At 39.8% G+C, this 16558-nt stretch overlaps 1 long non-coding RNA gene across 1 annotated transcript; it reads right to left on the bottom strand.

The window, feature by feature from the left end:
* Positions 1–516: 516 nt before the first annotated feature.
* On the bottom strand, positions 517–16068 carry LOC310896310. Its single transcript, XR_014581378.1, has 2 exons — positions 15929–16068; positions 517–1244 (listed from the first exon to the last, which is right to left on the bottom strand). It is a non-coding gene; the product is annotated as an uncharacterized lncRNA (long non-coding RNA).
* Positions 16069–16558: the final 490 nt, after the last annotated feature.

Raw genomic sequence — 16558 nt, 5'->3', positions numbered from 1 at the left:
AGCGCCACAAAGGTGATGTTGTGGACACCCCAGAAGTGCTCCTCGGGGTGCTGAGCTGCTGCCAGAAGCGCTCCTGGAGTGACTGCAAGCTGTGATGGGGCTCTCTCCAACAGGAGCATTCACTCCACTGTTTGCCAGCCTCTTTACAGCTCTGTGGTCTGAAATTACTCCAGTGTAGGTGAAGCTTTGCGTAACCTTCATTTTGCAATATAACATTTTGTTCCATTACAGCTTTATTATCAAGCCACAGGTTTTGTGTTTAGCTTGCATGAAGAATTTTGTACAGCAGTATGCTTAATGAATGTCAGCTACCTTTGAACTAAAGATTTATGTAAATAGCAGGCATAAGAGCTGCTTTGAAAATACAAGAAAAATAATTACCTAGAGGGGGACACGTAGAATTCTGCTCAAAAACAAAATAACCAAGAAATTAAAGTGCTGAAACTAAGGTCTCTCACAAGCATACAGCATCAAGTATTTGCTTTATTATTACTACATAAAGGACTTATAAAGGAAGCCTCAGTCAGAGCCTCAGCCAGTCCAAACTGGACCAGAAGCACGAGTTTAGGGAAGGCAGAAAGCATTTTCCATCTACTAACCTACACAACTCCTGCTACCCTAACAATTTAAACTGATAGAGCACCTGGTCCCTTCTGAGTCTCCATCTTATTAGAAACACATTGACTCTGATGGCTGCCTGGGAAGCCAAAAACCACATTCATCACTGGGGTATCTCATCTGACATCAGTGAGATCAGACTTTGGCTTTTATCCTCCAAACAGTGCACAATTTTTACACAGGAACTGTATGAAAATTAACCTTCAGTGCTGCACTAATTCTGTAGTATTTGGAGAAAGGCACAGAACGTCGCTCTTTGTTCAATACTTCTCTTAAAAGCATCCTTCATAGCATCAGCTATCTTCATGTGAAAAGCTTTCTGTCCACTGGTACAGAAGAAGGGAAAGTAGAGTTGCTGCTGCTTCAGCCTTGCTGCTTCAGCCTTGGGATGAAGGCAGTGCTCGTGGCACTGAGAGCCCGCAACAGGCACAGAATCGCCAGACCAGGCAGGCAGCAAGCTAGTTAAGAACAAAGACGCAGGAGACATGCGTAAGCCCCTCTTCCCAAAAAATACCTGTGCAGAGGTATGGAAACAGCCAGTATTCCTTAGCGGCGGCTGAGCTGTTAGTTTGCAGCAGCTGATAGGGCCAGGCCGTGCCGCCACGTGCTGTCAGGAACGCCGCGGCCTGGAGAACAGAAGAATGGAAACTCACTATATATTATTCGTTTTGTATGCTCTGATTTTGTTTTGGTTTCAGCTGCTGAATAGAAATAAGAAGACGGGAAGAAGTTCTGTTTAATGGACAGAAAGTGCATGAATCAAGAGGAGACGATGGAAAAAATAATTGTATAGGTGCTGATTGGGTAAAACTACTCTCTCCTCTTTTTTTTTTTTTAATCTAAAGATCTTTCAGAGAACCTTAATTATTAAGAGCCACTTTAAAATGAGGCAAAGGATTACTTTAGTAGGCTTTTTACAGCTACATTTTCATTTTAGCTGGATTTCAGATGAGAAATTATTTTTGTATTTGTAATATTTTAATGGTATTTTGCTAATTCTCTGTGGTATCAAAGTGCCTATAGTGCATTATTTGTCTCCTATGCTATGCTAAAATTCCGGTCTGTATGCATCAGAGATTTCAGTCACAGACTGTATTTTTAATACCCGATGCAGATGGCTTTTAGGTGTTTGCACTTTGAAAAGGTGGCTCTGATGAAGAAAGAGCTTAATTTTCGAAATGAACTTCCCTCTAAAAATCTTCTTAAGTGCCTTGAATCAGGCTAATCAGCCTCTTTCAAAAATTTAGGCTAGTACTGCCAATAAATTAAATCAGAGATTTCTATCTCAAACACAGGATAAAACCGCAAATGCTGGACATCCCTCTCCTTGTGCTTGTGTTTGTGCATGTGTGTGCATGCGTATATATATTGCTTAGACCAAAGTTACTGAGTTTTTCACAGCAAAGTCTCTTTAGCCACTTAATCATTTCTGTTGTTCCACAGACTGGGGGAGATATTTGCAGGGAGCTCTGCGCAAGTTGACTTTTACATAATTATCAAAAATCAGTTTTCTGGAATTTTTCTTGTGCGATAAGCATTGTTTAGAAAGTAGTTTTATGTCTATAAATAATTGGCTTTTATTTAACCTTCCTTTTCAATGGCATTTTTTTAAAAAGAAAAAACAAAGAAAACAAGGACACATTGGTAGAATTGATGGTATTTATGACAGATCTTTAAAAAATATTTTCATAAATGATTGAATAACGATACAAAGATTTAGATCCTGCACTCTAATTTGAGCTTACTGTAACGATCTTATCTATAAATGATTAGCAGGTTTATGGGATAGGAAAAAAAATGGATTTTGGGGGGGGTTTCAGTACGAATCATGCCCAGAACATGTTCTTTGGCATCCTGAAAACCAAAATAGAACAGGAATGTGTTTCTTAATATGAAATATTAATCTAAATTGGAGCATGTTCACCCTCTGGGGGTTCTATTCTGATTTTTAGTGATTGCCAAGTATCTTTATAGATGACTGATTTGGTGAGTCCTCTACCCAGCATTCAGCAGTGTAAGCACTAGAAATATGTAGTTGCGTAACATCACAGAGATGGGCTTTTGCCAATAAGACATGAGCACAAATTGCAAATAAGAAAAAAAAGATTTTTTTGCCTTGTTCTATGAAGAATGTAACTTATCACAAACCTTTTCTCCCACCACCACGTGCCATCCTAAACACAGGTAAACAGCCTAAAATAAAACAAGAAGCTGTCTTATCTTGTCTAAACGGTGTAAATTTGGAGCAACAGCCATTGTTGCCTTCTCTTCTTTCTTTATGATTTTGGAAATGGAAAACTGAGAGACTTGCACAGTTGAACAACTGCCTACAAAGCCTGAGGCACACAGCTCATTACCGCACTAATACTCTGGCCACTTCTCACAAGGCAGTCACTTGAGAAAGCCATCCATAGGTATGGAGCCAGATTGGTTTTTAAAGGAAGCAGAACCAAAGTTTCTGTTTGGCTTAAAAAAATCGGTACTGTTAAAGAAAAAAGTGCTACTTTATACTCAGATACTAGGAGCTTGACTGCTAGTAATATCAACAGTCTTAGATCACAGCCAAAAAGCAATAATTAAAATTTATGTTAACCTTATAGGTCTACTTTGTAGAGTAGGTACAACATATGTTAGCTCCTTATTCATGGATTTGGGATCATGCTCCTCCTATCCCTTTTTTTCAGGAAGCTATTAGCAGAAGTCCCTCTTAGGACTTTTAAAGCAATGAGGAGAGGTTCTGTGTTATGGCAGAGAGAAAGGAGCAGTTTACATGCCTGTGTTCAAATACTATGACAAAACATTGGTTTGCATATTACTATATTTTAAAAACAGAGCCTGTTTCTTACGTGAGACAAGGTACACGATATCTGACACAAATGTATATAACGATTACTGTAACTATACATGGAGCATAAGGAATTGCTCTGAGTGAAATCACTGACAGAAGCCTTAGTAGGTGCTAAGCCTTTTAGGCTTAGTGAAATTATAAGATATATAAAGGTTAAGAAGCTAATGTAAAACAAAAAATAGCATTTCGTTATGCTTTAATTTGGAAAAACATGTTGGTTTCTGTCAGTTTATATCTACAATTTTAGTTGCCTTAAGGTCTGAAAGAAGACTTTTTGAAAGCTAGTCCAAAAAAATAGGATTCCTTGTTAGAAATAATGAAAAATTCTGTATGTATATATGCAGACGAGAACACAGATGCCTTTATCTTTCCTAAATTGAGTGAAGGAAAGCTCAAATGGTGAATGAAGTAATTTTGGCAATTCCATGAAAGCTTGCAGTACACAGGCAGATCTGTCAGAGGCAGCGCCCTCAGCAACAATACTGGAGGGATAATTGGTAAGTGGTTATCCAAGAAACACTGGAAAAGACCACCAAGGCAAAAAAAATTGAAATCCTGCCATCACTCTATCACTTGCTCATATATGGATTGAACCCATTTAACACCAAAGTAGTTGGGCCTACAAGCTGCAGAGGAGCAGCGACTGCTTTATTTGCATGTGATCCGTAAAATCCCGTTTTAATTTACTAAGAATACACATCAGGATAGCACTTCAACATGCACAAAATAAGGTATTAACTGCAGGACTTTATGGTTGGGAGTCCTGTGGTTTATGGGCTCCATTAATTTCTTTGTGGGTTGACAAATGACTGTGGTGTGGAGCAACTTCTAATAACTCAGAACCTCCTCAGACTCCATTCGTTCTGTCCCTCTCTTACCAGCTCTTCGGTGTCTTTTAATCCTGTTACCAATTTAAAGCCAGCTACGATGCTGATGTTAAACAAAGCACAAATTACTTTACAGAGCCAGTTCTTGTTGACGCAGAAGGAACATTTCTCTGTTTCTGCTGGCAAGACTTGCAATGGCATTTCGCGGTTTTGGCGTGTTTCTCATCGGTAAAGGAAAGTTGCTTTACTTTGAAGCCATATATAGTACTGGTGGTACGTGATGACGCTTGTAAATAGCCACGCGAAAAGCAGACAAAAGTTAAGCTGCACCGACAGCTGTAAAATTCTCCTTCTCGCTTCAGGGCATGATAATTCTCAGTTCCTTAGGGAAAGGTCATCCTGTTGGCATGCCTTCTTAGGACACTTACACGCCATTCCTAAAAGGTTTCGGTTGCACAAGGCACAAACCAGGCTCTCTGCAGTGACAGATACCTCTGGGAGGTCTATCAGATACCTCCACAAGAGTGCAGCCCTGCTCACTGGGCACTAACCTTACAGAAACTTATATTGATCGGGCAGTAGAACGATCAGGCTGTCACCACTCACAGCTCCGTCAATAATGATGTGACTCTTTCTGGACCAAGGCTTTTCAATGCATTTTCCTGTAGTTGCTGCATATAAAATGCTGGGAATAGGATTTTCTGACCAGGGGAAAAAGTCTGTCTGAACTTAAAAAAATGCTGGAAAGGAATTTGCTCCAACTTTCTCCCCTCCTAGTATATATACAGAGTATTAATCTTCAGACAGGCAGAGGATGATAACTGGTGTGAGCAGGCATGCACTACAATCAACAATGATATAATTTCATTCCAGTTCTAACATTTAAAAACATTATCCCTTCCAAGTATCATCAATCAAGCCCTTGCTTAGGAAATACCAAATTAGTTGCTGTTGCTAAAAGGCCATCGATAGATTTTTATATTTAGGGGAACTATTCCACTATCCTTTTTTGCTCAGACTTGATTTCTGGCTATTATCTTTTCAACAGGAATGTTACAAAGGGCTTGCTCAGCACATCTCTATCTTCAGACTCGAGAGGGAAGGGAACCATCTGCAGAGCGTAAAGTATCCTTGGCACGACCGCGATCCTACAGGCAGCTGCTCTCCCGGCCGTGAGAGGGGGAGCTGGTTTCAGTGCCTCTGATTTCCCCGTGAATTATGTGAAGTTCATGTGGTTCAAACCAGTGACTGGGGTATTTTTGCATGTAAATAATCTCATTAAGTTTTGATCAGTAACTCGATAACTTTGTGGTTTTCTAAATGGTCCAGTGGGGAAAAAATAAATGGCTTTCATACCAAGAATGAATGAATAACAATAGGAGATGATTCTTCAGTTAGGAACTGAATTATTTAAATTTACCTTGCTGAGTTACTTCACTGGGCTCAGTGTAGCTTAGCAAGGAGAGGAGAGGAAAGGGAGGATTTGAGCCCATTTTCCCTCAGACCCGATCTACAGTTTATATACTTACACAGCCTACAGTCATTCTCTTTCACTTGTCATTTTACAGTTTACTTTTTTGTATAGATAACATTACTGTGTTTGCACAGATTGGGTTTCAGGCAGTTTCACTGCACATTCTGTGGCCTCCTACACTGTAGCATCCTGCAGTAAGCACCACGTGTCTGCACATCAGAGGAAAGAATCAATTAAATACAGACAAGGCATCACCATTTCAAAGTGTGGTCCTGTGCATAAGTAGCAGAAAACTCAATGAATATTTGAACAATTTTGTAAGATGAGTGCAATAGGCATGCGTGAGCAGCTGGTTAACCACTTCATGAAACGGCTGCTCCACTAAACTGATCTGAAATCACCACAATTTTCTCCAAAAACGTCCGATACCTGTTGCAAGCTACCTTTTTTGTGGCCTTATCGAAATGTTGAGAATCCAGTGGGCCACAGATTGCATCATATTTTTCTACATTAATGCTTCAGTCTGGTTTTATACTTACAGTCTAGTTTTATACTTACAGTCTAATTCAACACCTGTTTTCAAAGGAGAGAGCTTGAGGGACCCGAATAGGCAGTGAATATACAGAAACCCTAGAAAGTTCTTTACAGCAGCACTCACGTTAATCATACTCTTATTTCATTTAAGCATTGCAGTTTATTATCGTGTTGTGGTATAAAGCCACTAGTTAAGAAAGATTTGCAACATTCTTAGGAAATATATAGAAACTAAAAAATATCCACTAAACTCAAATGCAAATTAATTTTCCTGGGGCAATGAATCCAATTGATAGCAAAATCATAATCAGAAGCAGTACAGACACCTGCCTAAATCTCAAGGCTATAATAAAACTCTTTTGTCCCCAAATGCCTTTCTAAGTCAGTTTGTTCATCTATAACACTGAGGATTACTTTACAAAGCAAGGATTATATTGTGCCTTGTGTCTCTCTTCCTGTAATTGTGCCACTTAATACTGGTGTGTGCTCACATGCGTTTGGTGAGTGCTTTCCTGAAGGAGTGGTTTAGTGTGAATAGGTTCACGCAGAAAGTAAGTGTCAGTCACTGCAATCCAAGGTATAACCTAACTAGATTAGGAAGATAAATGGAAAACTTCTAATACATTTGGATGCATTTATATTGAAACTTCAGTGTATTTGTGCACAACAGGGTCATCTTTGGAGGAACTAACATGGGCATCCAGAAGAGGATTAGCTTTGCAGCAGCAGGTACCAGGGTAAAAAAAAAAAAAGTTGCTTTTACTATTTCTATAATATGCAAGTTGCTTTGCTATTTCTGTAATATGCAAAGAGTCTACAGTCCTGTAGGACTGTGATAGGATATGGATCACCTCATCCCTTTCTCCCCGCTTGACAGGTTAAGACAAGATGGGATTTCATTTTTTGGTTTATTTTGGGTTTGGAATTTAAAAAAATGTTCATCTACGCTTCTCTTCTGCATAGATAACACTTTTTGTCTACTCTTCTCCCCTTTGTCCCAATGTCTTCACATCCCTCCTTTCCCTTAGCATTCCCAAAATGTTTTTTTTCATTCTCTGTTCCTATTTCTTTCTGCTTTCATCAACAGTTAATTCAAGTCTCAAGTCAACTCTTCCTTCTTTCCCTGTTCCTCATATTTATGGACATTTGCTCCATCTCTAACCTCCCATACCTGTCCCTACTTTTTCCTGTTTTCTATTATACCAATTTTAACCTCACCTTCATAGCCCTCCCCCTTTCCTACACTTTTTCTTCCTGGTTCTACTGTCTTTGAAATCTCCCTTCCTCCTCTGAAATAGTGAATGGTTTCTGTTTCTTATTTTCAGTTTCCTTTTCCTTATCTGACATTGTTTCCCTGGTTCTCCCTTCTTTTAAGCTGTCTTTAGGCTGTCACGTCTATTCTGCCCCACTCTTCCTTGCTCTCACTTCTGGTTCTCCCTTCCATCCTTCCAAAAAGCTGCTCATCTCACACTCTTTCTGTGTGGCTGTCATCTCCTGTCAGTTCTGGTACGCATTGTGTGCTCTCACAACTGGCACATGTGGAAACTCAGACATTCTGTAGAGATTGCTGTGACTTGTTGCAGAGAACAGGCACAGGAAAGAGAGTGCAGCTTGTCCAGTGGATAAAAGACCTGGGCTGGATGTGACAGCTTGATTTAGTAACCGAGAAGAACAGGAACACATCCCATGAACGCACTGGTATGTTAGTGCTTTATTTCCCTGTCCTGCACAGTTTTGTCAACGTGTCAGTATTAAAGAATTTCCTAAGCCACCATCCTTACTCCAATCCTGCAAAATTTCAGAACAGAATCTAAGCCAGGTGCACACTGAAACAGTGCAGTAGGTGTCCTCATGCTTCCTATCCGTGAATTATGCTTCTGAATGACTGCTTGTTTGTGTAGAGCGATAGGTTTCCGAACCTTAAGTTGACAGATTTCTCTAGTGAGACCAACTATTACACTCATTGTTCTGACAAGCAATTTTTTTCAAACTTTCTGGCAGTCCTTAACTAAAGCGATTCAAGAAATATTGACCTCTTGGCGAAGCATCTAAGGTACATCCTTAAAAACAAAGACAATCTGAAGGCAGGGTATCTTTGCCTTTTGTTTTAAGGACTACATTGTACCAACTCGTACATCAGACTCTGCACATTGACAAGCCAGCCTTAGCCTGCGCAGTTTCCTTCTTTTGGCAGGAGCTTTTGCCTGCAGAAGACTTACTTAAATACAAAATACCTAATTTTGAATTACCGTATTTAAAGAATAATTCTGTTTCTCTTCTTTGATGAATGTATTTCCCTGGCGACAGGTCTGTGAGCATTCTATAAAAAGAAACGCAAAAGTGTGCATAGTCTCACCTAGTGATGTCCTTTTGTTAGTTAATACGGACAACGTATTCTGCCCATCTTTAACACATCTAGCAGAAAGCTGGAATTGCCACACAATGGCTTGGAAACACTGATATAAATAGTGGGTACAATTGTCCATGTTCTGCAGTAGGTGAAACTATTGCTTGTTATTTTGTGTCCTCAAAATATATTTAACACCACCTGCCAATTTTAAAAGTGGATTCCAGTTGTCCTAGCAAGGGAGACTTTTCTCAGCTGCTGGGACCTTCAAAAGTGAAGCACTTCCCTGCTGTACAGGACTGCCAGAACTGTTCTTCCCTGAAGCTGCTTCCTGGCTGAAGTTCTCATTCTAACAGATCTGTGGAGCATATTATGAGAAGAAAGGTCAGATAAGCACTGATACATTTTTCTAGTGTGCTTGAATGTACCACTAATAACTATGAGATTGTAACCTGGTGAGCCAGACTTTGTGTAGCTGCCAGATACCGGGAAGTTTGTCCTGTTCAACTTTTGTTTCATCTAATTCTTCTCTCTAGTTTTTAATGTAATCAACGTTGCTTTCTTTAACATAATCTTGTTCCACGTATTGTTAGTGAAGCTGGCTGCTCCAAAGAGATGTAAACGAACTTCTGACCTCTGGAGGTGAAAGAGGAAGGTGAAAGAAGGGAGTAAAAGGTATGTGGCCTGTAGCACTCAGCAGAAGATCAGAAACCAGAACGTTGCCAAGATGCTGGCTAGTTGCTACATAAAACAAGTCAAAAAAGTAGGGGACATGTCAGCCACAGGACCGGATACTGGCAGGTGTCAAGAGGAATTCTCTTTTACAGTGTCAACAGTTTTGTTTTACTTTGTAAAACTTTTTTACTTTTTTACTTTCCCTGCTGTACTGCAAGCAGCATTCTTAAAAACACATTTCCAAATGATATAAAGACTCACAGCTGGAGGTGGTTATTTCAATAAAATGTATTTCACTTAATTTGGACACACAGTTGGGACAGAAGCTTTATTGAAAAAGCTTTTAGAGAATTAATTCACGATAGTACATAGAAATGTCTGGGACTTAATTAGGACAGTAGTCACAAGTTTTCCTTAATGAGGTGTATTTGGCCACTGCCATGGACTCACATGGTGTTTAACCAGGTGTTAAATATATGTGAAACACTAAACTTCAATCTTTTCATAGAAACCTTGCCAAACGAAGATTTAAAAAAGACCAATAAATGAAATACAAGATTATTATTCTTATTTCCTTTAGCATTTCACTTCATTCTGAGCCTGATGCTCCTTTTTGTGTGGGTTTTAGTGCCAGGGCCAGGAAACAGAACAGATTTCCATTCATGTATGTGAATGTCAACACTATAAAAATGATAATTTCCTGAATAAGCAAGGAACCTGGAGGACAGCAGGCTTCCAGATCCTGAAAGGTCACGTGTACCATTTCGTTTATGTTTTTCTAACTGCAATGTCCCTTCAAAATGCTCTGGAGCCCAGGTACAGGGACTGAATTATTCAAAATTACTGAAACAGCATTGAAATAGCTTTTTTCTAGCAGTAGATGTCTTGGAGAGAGGGCAGCTTTGTATGAAGTAAAGTCAGCCCATAATTTCTTCCCCTGGTACCCAAAGGACAGGGACACTTTTGTTTGAGAGAGCTAGAAATAATCTTTTAAAACACAAAGTAGTACCGAAGAATGTGAGAAATGGGGCTTTTCCCTTCTTACTTATCTTGAGGAAGATACAAAACTTCAAAGGTCAACTTATTTTTTGCTCCTCACTTTGATACTCTCAGCTCCACAGAAACTTGCTCTACTGATTTAGAAGAGCGTTGGAATGAGGAGCTCCAGTTCTTTGCAGAGCAACGACCCTGAGAACAAATGTTTTCCTAATTCAGCTGCGACCAGAACTCAGGTAACCGGAGGAGAGAGCCATCAGTCACGGGATGCTTTGATATTTATCCTGCTTTGAAGTCTGGAAAATCTTCTTCTTGCAATAGTGGAAGAGAGAAAAAGGGAGCAAGCTTGTATGCGCTGTCTTCGCATGCACTCAGCTTTTCCAGGGACTGGAGAAAACAGCAAGCATTATTCTGGCCTGCTCTGTCGCCACATGAAGCTGAACTGTGTTTCTTGGGGGGTATAACTTGGGCAATTCCCTGGGGCATTGGGCTATAAACAGAGGAAAAGCAGGAAGCAGCTAGAGACACCAGCAGAGGACAGAGACCTGATCTCTACCCCTCTTCCAGGTGAAGCCAACTCTCTCCCCATAGCCATCATGGTATATCCATAGAAGAGCTTTCCATACACGTGACTAGGGGCCAGACTCAGCCATCTTTTTTTATTTTTCTAAGTTAGATCTGCAGCCTTCATCTCAGTTCATGTATAGAAAACATGACCCTTATAATGCCTTTCAAGCCAATACACAAAGCAGTTATATTTGGACAGCAGCATAACTGGAGAAATGTCCAACAAAGCATGTCAATAGAAGAACTCTAGCATATTTCCTATTTTAACAGTATGTAATTTGAGTGTTTGTTCTCTTGAGTGCCTTCAAATTATGCCAATTTCTGGAGATTAGAGTCTAGGCTAAGCACTCTCCATGAACAGATATACAGTGGATCTCTGTTTTAGTTGGAATAGCGTTTATATATGAACTGATTGCTTATTGCCTGAAAGAGCTATTCAGCTGGCTATAAAAATTGTGGTTTTGACATGGGAATGTTCTTGTGGCATTGTTTTACATAGCAGTGGTTGTATCTGAAACTTTAGATTCTCTTTGGACGCTTCAGCTGTGATGTGGTTTGAACTGGAGTACCCAAGACTTCTTTGATTCCCTACCAAGGGAAAAGTGAAACACTATTGCATGTTTTTGATGTCCAGAGACGTCTATGTTACTTTCTCTGCAGGATCGTCTTGTTACGTTGCAAGTATATTACCTTCCTGACAAGTAACACAGATTAATGCATTTTCTGGTGCGGGAAACCTAATTAAAAGAGTCGAATTTACAAACTTGGACTCAGTCTAAATCACTCACTGGAAAACATTTCTCTTTTCAGACAGAGCGGTGACTAAAGCTTAGTAAAAAAGTCTTTCATTAATCCCGTTTCATATACTGACTCAAAATGTAATCATGGGCATATCCCAAGACCTCATCTGCTTCAGGCAATCCGGCTAGAAATTAGGTTAAAAAATGAAGCATTGTGGAGTGCTGCGTACCATATCCAGCCTGAGCGTTCTTTGAACAACAACTTCAAAATTCTTCAAACCTGTAGATAAAATGAGGATGTATAACTAAAAAAATGTTGATGTGCACGGGTGGATTACCGCACTCCTTACAAAGCAAAGCTGTCTCCTGAGAGAAGAAAGGCAGCCCCTCATTTACATGAGCATCTACAACTGCAAAAAGACTAATGAAAAAGATGTAACAAAAGACTCTGCATTTTATAGCCTGGAACAGATGGACAAATCATAAAAAACAATTCATGATTTAATTCTTCTGACAAATAGACGGGTTGCTGATTCAGGGAGACCAATGGGGCGCAACTGCTGCTGCAGATTATGTTCAAAGGCAGCGAGCATTTCTCAGACTTACTCACCATTCCTTGCTGACAAATTAGCTTGATTTCAGCTAATTGGGAATTTTCTATTTATAAGGGTTCACCTCACATCTAATTAGAACTTTGTATGGAAGGAAATTTTGGTGTCTATTTTTAGCTGAATTTGTACATTTGCATTACATTTTAATTAGACATTTTTGAGCCGTGCATGAGCAGCAGTTGCAAAAAAAGGATGATCTGGATTTTTAAAGTACAGTGTGAAAAACATGGAGCTGCTAAACTCCATTTCTGACTGTTCTTACATGTATTTTGGGAAAGTTTCTTTTGGAGTTTTGTGCAAATTCTACAGAATTTGGCCTAGTAATGTCTGTCTTCAGTAAGAACAACAACGTAACCACGGTCTGGTCCTAGCCTGTCACAGCACAACCCACCTCTACAAACAAAGACCTACAATGTCAACTCCTGTACCCCGTACGAGTATTGACTTTAACTTTGCTTAGTCAAGAACATTATAAAAACAAAACTGAAAAAAAAATGCAGAGACATTAGAATGAAAAGGCTCAGTTGTTTAAAAATGACTTGGGTCCTATGTGACCATTTAAAAAAAGCTCTTACAGTCATATTTTTAAAAATAAAATAGCTCTACTGTGCAACTTTTGCTTTCTTCCAACAGAATCGTGTTGTGTTGAATTTCAGGGCTGACCCTGGAAAGCATCTTAGGTGGCAAAGCAAAGATCAAGGCCAATGTCAAATTTTTCTAATTTATATTTCTCCAATGCTTTCAGAGTCTGGAGGCACGACAAAGTCTGACTGGATTGTGGGTATTATATTCCCACATATGTCTCATGAAGAAATTTCTTGGGACCAAGAAAATCACAGAAGGAAAAATCCCTTATTCTTTTTGGCTTAGTGTAAGATATGCATATGTGAAGTGTAACTCAGGCAAGGCTTTTCAACATCTCTTGTTTCAGACTGCTATTTGTGACTGTGGCAGGTATCCCTGAATAATGAAATTGCTATCAGCAAATGGCCCTCTTCTCCAGGATCACATGAATGTCACTATACAGTGCTGAAAGAAGAAAATCAGGTCGTATTTCAGATAAAGAGAGAATGAAAGCTGGAAATGGTTTTGTATTTTTCCCCCATATTTTCTTTTCCACTCCCAGTCATATCTGCATGGCTGATGGTTAACAGGGTGCTTTGCTTCTATGTGTGAAAGCATTTGTTATTGCTTGCTCACCGCTTTCCATAGCAACACAATGTCTCTGTTTAAGATCCAGTGGAGATGAGCAAACAGAAGAGCCTTTAAGAAGCAGTTTGTGAAAGAAGATAAATTAAACTTAACTCTTTAACTGTGCAGTCAGTATTTATTATGGTATTGTGAAATGTCTTGCTGAGGCCAGAATGCCCTCCATCTTTAAGCATAAGAATAGCCATATTGGGCCAGATCCACTGTCCCCTTAGCACAGAAAGCTGTCTCTGCCAGGACTGGGTAGTGGATTCCTACAGAAGACCACAAAAGCAGGACAGGAATGACATGAGAAATCCTCTGCTATACTATACTCTTTCTGCCCTCCCTCAGTTCCTTCAAGCTGCAGCTGAGGAACTTCCTTGACTAAAGGAGGTGTCTATGCTTTTTTTTTTTTAGATGCGGGTATGTATGAAGTGGTTAGACTGCAAAGAATTCGATCCTTTATTCTCTTCACTAACAGCAAGAAACAAATCGTAGTCTCTCTGGTTGCACACTGCACTCAAGAGATATGTTAAGAACAAAAATGCACAAATCAGAGACTACTTGAAAGGTCCAAATAATTTACTGAACTTTTTAAAACCACAGAGTCAATAAAAAGGTATATAGCTTTAAAATATCTACCCCGAAGACCACATTTTGTTTCAAAAGAATTAGAAGAGCAAGTGAATAGTAAATTAAGACTCAAGTCAGGTTGTGAAAGATGAATATACTAGAAACACACTCAGCACATGGAAAAGGCTAAAAAACCTTGGTGAGAGCAAACACAACAAAGGATTTGTGCCCCAGCCTGGAAACTGAAATACGTCCAGGACAACATGCATATGTATTGCTCCTATAGTAGTATTTGTAGAAGCAGCAGCCATTTACAAGCAGAAATTCCTTAGAATCCTTTTCTCTACCACATACTACATTACCCACCTGGTGACAGCAATCATAGCTATGAACAACAGATAGGTAAAAAGTGTTAACTGGGCACACTTTCCTGTCACTGCAGCAGATTTTTAATTACCAGACTGTTCACTAGCACTGCCAACTCTCGTAATTGTAACTGTAAGCCCTTCTGTATATGAGGGGTGCTTTAAGCCCCTTAAGTCCTGGAGTCATTTGATACATCATAATGTCACTTTTACCTCCCTTTCCCTTATGTTTATATCCCCAGGATTACCCAGAAAACCTTGGCGACAGATACTCTGAAGCTTAAGAACATAACTGAACAAATAAAAAGAACCACCAATTTTCAACTCCCATGATTACCAAGTCAATTCTAGTTGACATGAATCTTGGTCAGGGGGACCTGACAGCATCTGCCAGAGCTGTTTGCTGCGACAGCCCCAGCTCAGCATCAACCTGGTCTTTCTTTTCCATATCTGTCCAGCCAAGGATGCTGTCATTACTTATACAATAGAAAACATCCTCAAGTTATCATTTAAGTTATCACTTACTCTTCAATTCAGTCAAAAAAAATAGCCAATACTTTGAAAATGACATTTATAGTAAATGTTAGTAAATCCCTGACTGCTCACCAGTAGCTCTTGGGTTTATAATGTTCATTTTCTATTCAATAGAGATAAATTTGGATTTAAAGCAACATGCTCCAGTATTTCTATTTTTAAAAATTGTTAGAAACCATATGGAGCTGGTTTGCAAATACTACTGAAACACGCACTGTGAGAGCAGCAGCAGTCTGGTGAAAAGGCCACTAAGTACATCAGGAAATAAGGAAGGGTAAAGACTGAATTTTACAAGCAAAAGCATATCTTTTTGTCAACCTTATCTGAATTGGCACAAGAATACCATTTTCTCTCTTTTCTGGTTTTAGTCAACATTACTTTCATGTTTTATTTCATCACCAGACACTCACAACAGAGTAGCAGCCATTTTACACATGACTTAGCGCTACTGTACTGTATCAAAGTATTTACGAAATATATTATAATTATGATTTTTCCTCTGCTACAGCAAAATCGTGGTTATGGACACTTTTAAATGTGATTATTCAATACGCCTAATGACAGAATTACATATATATATATAAAGTAACTCTGATTTTTTATTATTTTTTTTTTTTACCTCAAAAACATTAAGTGAATGGTAGCAACAGACTGATACAGAATAAGTAACAGCACCAAACAGAGCATGGAGAAAATAAAAATGCCTGGGAATGCAGCTCTTCAATTAAACACACCACAGCAGCAGAACAAAATCAATAGACACACTGACAAAGCACACTAAAATTTGTGTAAATAATTTCTGGTTTTCTCAATCTAATTTGATGGTTCAGCATATACACGGCTATTACAGACAGTTATTATGCCCAAGGGGTGCCTGTGCTGTGCAGGGCCACGCAGGCCAGTCCGCCACTGTCCCTCACTGCCCCCATAGCTAGTGAATAGTCACAGCATTTAAAAGGAGGTGAAGGAAAGGGGAATGTAGCGTGAATTCAAAACAGATTAAAAATAAAAAATCTTAAAGCTCTCACCAAAAGGATATCCCTGCATGGGCTCCTGCTTCTCCTTCTGAGGCTGCCAGGGCCTCCAGCTTCTTTCTTCTCCCTCAGCCAGGGGCTTGCTGCAGGCAGCGGGCAACCCCTAGATCCAGGCAGGCCCAGCCCAAACCTTCCAGAGCCTCGGTGGCACCACCCTGCCTTCCCCTCAGCTGCCTCTCTTAGCCAGACTGCTTCACAGCTGTCCCTGCTTGGCCTCAGTATTTAGGATGGGGCAAGTGATAAATACAGGCCCTCACTGAAACACAACCACAAAAGTAGGAGCTCTGAGAGGAAGTCCTCTGCTCTCCGTATCTCCTAGCTGCAGGCAGGCCTCCAGCAGCCTGAGCTCCTGCCACCATGCTGCCTCCTGGATCCCTGACAGACTTTTGTCCCTTTGTCTAAAGGTATTGCAAATATTTATGACCCTCTGGTTAGAACTGAAGTGTATGGTTTCAAAATGCTCAGCAGGCTGATCTAAAGCTTCTTGCTGCCAAATGGAGTATGTGCATCCACCTGCCTCGGCTTCTCTCCTTACCCTCAGGATGGTGCTGGCCCTGCCAGAGCCCTTCCTATGTGCCAATTCTATTAGCAAAAAACAGGGGAAAAAAAAACAAACACCAAACC

The sequence above is a fragment of the Anser anser genome (assembly GCF_964211835.1).
Source record: "Anser anser genome assembly, chromosome: 3".
NCBI classification, from domain to species: domain Eukaryota; kingdom Metazoa; phylum Chordata; class Aves; order Anseriformes; family Anatidae; genus Anser; species Anser anser.
The sequence above is the reverse complement of the archived record's forward strand: the minus strand, read 5'-3'. Positions and strand labels throughout refer to the sequence as shown.